At 47.2% G+C, this 5,000-nt stretch overlaps 1 protein-coding gene across 2 annotated transcripts in view; it reads right to left on the bottom strand.

Annotated features, from left to right (window-relative positions):
- The window catches only part of osbpl8 (oxysterol binding protein-like 8), a 150,205-nt gene that overhangs the window by 121,325 nt on the left and 23,880 nt on the right, over positions 1–5,000 (bottom strand). Inside the window, exon 3 of one of the 2 annotated variants that reach the window (XM_042317072.1) lies at positions 50–170. The exons of the other annotated variant lie outside the window; for it this stretch is intronic. The gene's annotated coding sequence lies outside the window, so the exon portion shown is untranslated. The remainder of the gene's footprint in view (positions 1–49; positions 171–5,000) is intronic. 2 annotated transcript variants of the gene reach the window in all.

Raw genomic sequence — 5,000 nt, 5'->3', positions numbered from 1 at the left:
ATGCAAATACAACAGGTGTAGTAGACCTTACAGTGAAATGCTTACTTACGAGCCCGACCAACAATGCAGTTAAAAAGTTATATTCTTCAACAATCAGGGGCTGACGGAGGATTCCACTTCCCTGTGAGAGCCTTCTGCAGCCGGCAGCCCTATGTGAGGGTTCTGCTTTCCTAGGCATCTCACACACACACACAGAGAGAGAGACAGAGACAGAGAGAGAGAGAGAGAGAGAAAGAGAGTCAGAGACAGAGAGACAAAGAGTCAGAGAGAGAGAGAGAGAGAGTCTCTCTCTCGCTCTCTCTCTCTCTCTCTCTCTGAGTCTCTCTGAGTGTGTGTACACGACTACACACACTCCTGTGGTCCACAGCTGCCTGTCAGGAAGAGCTGCCTATGAATGATTCCCAAACACACTGGCAGGCAGCTGGGAATCCCAAAATAGTGTCTTGATGACTTGGCCCAGACACCACAGACAGGGCATTACATCAGGGACCAGGGTAAGCCTGCAGTATGGGCCCTGACCAACAGTAGGGACCAGGGTAAACCTGCAGGCCGGGCCCTGACCAACAGTAGGGGCCAGGGTAAACCTGCAGGCCGGGCCCTGACCAACAGTAGGGACCAGGGTAAACCTGCAGGCCGGGCCCTGACCAACAGTAGGGGCCAGGGTAAACCTGCAGGCCGGGCCCTGACCAACATCAGGGACCAGGGTAAACCTGCAGGCTGGGCCCTGACCAACAGTAGGGACCAGGGTAAACCTGCAGGCTGGGCCCTGACCAACAGTAGGGACCAGGGTAAACCTGCAGGCTGGGCCCTGACCAACAGTAGGGACCAGGGTAAACCTGCAGGCTGGGCCCTGAACAACAGTAGGGACCAGGGTAAACCTGCAGGCTGGGCCCTGACCAACAGTAGGGACCAGGGACCAGGCTGGGTAAACCTGCAGGCTGGGCCCTGACCAACAGTAGGGACCAGGGTAAACCTGCAGGCTGGGCTGGGCCTGACCAACAGTAGGGACCAGGGTAAACCTGCAGGCTGGGCCCTGACCAACAGTAGGGACCAGGGTGGGCCTGAAACCTGGACCAGGGTAAACCTGGCTGGGCCCTGACCAACAACTAGGGACCAGGGTAAACCTGCAGGCTGGGCCCTGACCAACAGTAGGGACCAGGGTAAACCTGCAGGCTGGGCCCTGACCAACAGTAGGGACCAGGCTGGGCCCTGACCAACAGTAAACCTGCAGGCTGGGCCCTGACCAACAGTAGGGACCAGGGTAAACCTGCAGGCTGGGCCCTGACCAACAGTAGGGACCAGGGTAAACCTGCAGGCTGGGCCCTCCAACAGTGACCAACAGTAGGGACCAGGGTAAACCTGCAGGCTGGGCCCTGACCAACAGTAGGGACCAGGGTAAACCTGCAGGCTGGGCCTTGACCAACAGTAGGGACCAGGGTAAACCTGCAGGCTGGGCCCTGACCAACAGTAGGGACCAGGGTAAACCTGCAGTAAACCTGGGACCAGGGGGAAACCTGCAGGCTGGGCCCTGACCAACAGTAGGGAAACCAGGCTGGGCCCTAAACCTGCAGGCTGGGCTGGGCCTGACCAACAGTAGGGACCAGGGTAAACCTGCAGGCTGGGCCCTGACCAACAGTAGGGACCAGGGTAAACCTGCAGGCTGGGCCCTGACCAACAGTAGGGACCAGGGTAAACCTGCAGGCTGGGCCCTGAACAACAGTAGGGACCAGGGTAAACCTGCAGGCTGGGCCCTGACCAACAGTAGGGACCTTTAGACAGAATTCATTAACGATGGTAAGAGTGTTGAAAATAAAATAACCTTCATGAACATCATTGTTTTTTTAACAACTTATTAAAGTCCACAAACTTTACCCTAAAACAGCTAAATAAAAACTAACCTGTTTCCATCTAATAGCAGAAAGGAGAATAAACTAGTCTGGTTTACATCTAACAGAGAGGAGAATAAACTAGTCTGGTTTACATCTAATAGCAGAGAGGAGAATAAACTAGTCTGGTTTACATCTAACAGAGAGGAGAATAAACTAGTCTGGTTTACATCTAATAGCAGAGAGGAGACTAAACTAGTCTGGTTTCCATCTAATAGCAGAGAGGAGAATAAACTAGTCTGGTTTACATCTAATAGCAGAGAGGAGAATAAACTAGTCTGGTTTACATCTAATAGCAGAGAGGAGAATAAACTAGTCTGGTTTACATCTAACAGCAGAGGAGAATAAACTGGTCTGGTTTACATCTAACAGAGAGGAGAATAAACTAGTCTGGTTTCCATCTAATAGCAGAGAGGAGAATAAACTAGTCTGGTTTACATCTAACAGAGAGGAGAATAAACTGGTCTGGTTTACATCTAACAGAGAGGAGAATAAACTAGTCTGGTTTACATCTAACAGAGAGGAGAATAAACTAGTCTGGTTTACATCTAACAGAGAGGAGAATAAACTGGTCTGGTTTACATCTAACAGAGAGGAGAATAAACTGGTCTGGTTTACATCTAACAGAGAGGAGAATAAACTAGTCTGGTTTACATCTAACAGAGAGGAGAATAAACTGGTCTGGTTTACATCTAACAGAGAGGAGAATAAACTAGTCTGGTTTACATCTAACAGCAGAGAGGAGAATAAACTAGTCTGGTTTCCATCTAACAGCAGAGAGGAGAATAAACTAGTCTGGTTTCCATCTAACAGCAGAGAGGAGACTAAACTAGTCTGGTTTCCATCTAACAGCAGAGAGGAGACTAAACTAGCCTGGTTTACATCTAACAGCAGAGAGGAGACTAAACTAGCCTGGTTTACATCTAACAGCAGAGAGGAGACTAAACTAGTCTGGTTTACATCTAACAGCAGAGAGGAGACTAAACTAGTCTGGTTTCCATCTAACAGCAGAGAGGAGAATAAACTAGCCTGGTTTACATCTAACAGCAGAGAGGAGACTAAACTAGTCTGGTTTACATCTAACAGCAGAGAGGAGACTAAACTAGCCTGGTTTACATCTAACAGCAGAGAGGAGACTAAACTAGTCTGGTTTACATCTAACAGCAGAGAGGAGAATAAACTAGTCTGGTTTACATCTAACAGCAGAGAGGAGACTAAACTAGTCTGGTTTCCATCTAACAGCAGAGAGGAGACTAAACTAGCCTGGTTTACATCTAACAGAGAGGAGACTAAACTAGCCTGGTTTACATCTAACAGAGAGGAGACTAAACTAGCCTGGTTTACATCTAACAGAGAGGAGACTAAACTAGCCTGGTTTCCATCTAACAGAGAGGAGACTAAACTAGCCTGGTTTACATCTAACAGAGAGGAGACTAAACTAGCCTGGTTTACATCTAACAGCAGAGAGGAGACTAAACTAGCCTGGTTTACATCTAACAGAGAGGAGACTAAACTAGCCTGGTTTACATCTAACAGCAGAGAGGAGACTAAACTAGCCTGGTTTACATCTAACAGCAGAGAGGAGACTAAACTAGTCTGGTTTACATCTAACAGCAGAGAGGAGACTAAACTAGTCTGGTTTCCATCTAACAGCAGAGAGGAGACTAAACTAGCCTGGTTTACATCTAACAGAGAGGAGACTAAACTAGCCTGGTTTACATCTAACAGCAGAGAGGAGACTAAACTAGTCTGGTTTACATCTAACAGAGAGGAGAATAAACTAGCCTGGTTTACATCTAACAGAGAGGAGACTAAACTAGCCTGGTTTACATCTAACAGAGAGGAGACTAAACTAGTCTGGTTTACATCTAACAGCAGAGAGGAGAATAAACTAGTCTGGTTTACATCTAACAGCAGAGAGGAGACTAAACTAGTCTGGTTTACATCTAACAGCAGAGAGGAGAATAAACTAGCCTGGTTTACATCTAACAGAGAGGAGACTAAACTAGCCTGGTTTACATCTAACAGCAGAGAGGAGACTAAACTAGCCTGGTTTACATCTAACAGAGAGGAGACTAAACTAGCCTGGTTTCCATCTAACAGAGAGGAGACTAAACTAGCCTGGTTTCCATCTAACAGAGAGGAGACTAAACTAGCCTGGTTTCCATCTAACAGAGAGGAGACTAAACTAGCCTGGTTTACATCTAACAGAGAGGAGACTAAACTAGCATGGTTTCCATCTAACAGAGAGGAGACTAAACTAGCCTGGTTTCCATCTAACAGAGAGGAGACAAAACTAGCCTGGTTTACATCTAACAGAGAGGAGACTAAACTAGTCTGGTTTACATCTAACAGCAGAGAGGAGAATAAACTAGTCTGGTTTACATCTAACAGCAGAGAGGAGAATAAACTAGTCTGGTTTACATCTAACAGCAGAGAGGAGACTAAACTAGTCTGGTTTACATCTAACAGCAGAGAGGAGAATAAACTAGTCTGGTTTCCATCTAACAGAGAGGAGACTAAACTAGCCTGGTTTCCATCTAACAGAGAGGAGACTAAACTAGCCTGGTTTACATCTAACAGCAGAGAGGAGACTAAACTAGCCTGGTTTACATCTAACAGCAGAGAGGAGACTAAACTAGCCACTCTCCATTCACCAGTTCCTGCTCACGCCACATCAATACAGACTAGAGGTCGACCCATTAATCAGAATGGCAGAATCGGCAAAGAAAAATCATAATCGGTCGACCTCTAATACAGACACACACATTCTCTCTCTCTCTCTCTTTCTTTCTCTCTGAAAGGTGAGAAAACGACTGCCCTTCTCTCAAGGGCTGTGGCTTCATGGCAGCAATGGCAGGTTTTTGTAGCTTTCCTATGGAGACTATAATCAAAGTGGCGTCACGTCGGAAATGTCAGCCTGCCAGGAACCTCGGGTGACACTCAGACAGCGACTCAGAGGATTTACATAGAAACCAGGGCACATAGGGCCAAAAGTAGTGCACTAATTAGGAAATAGGATGCCATTCTGGGGAACAAGCTGTGTGTCCCAGTTCTGGGCTGTTCTGTTTGAGGAATATTCAGAATCTTTAGACAGAATTCATTAACGATGGT

This window comes from Oncorhynchus tshawytscha, unplaced genomic scaffold (genome assembly GCF_018296145.1).
Source record: "Oncorhynchus tshawytscha isolate Ot180627B unplaced genomic scaffold, Otsh_v2.0 Un_contig_172_pilon_pilon, whole genome shotgun sequence".
NCBI classification, from domain to species: domain Eukaryota; kingdom Metazoa; phylum Chordata; class Actinopteri; order Salmoniformes; family Salmonidae; genus Oncorhynchus; species Oncorhynchus tshawytscha.
The sequence above is the reverse complement of the archived record's forward strand: the minus strand, read 5'-3'. Positions and strand labels throughout refer to the sequence as shown.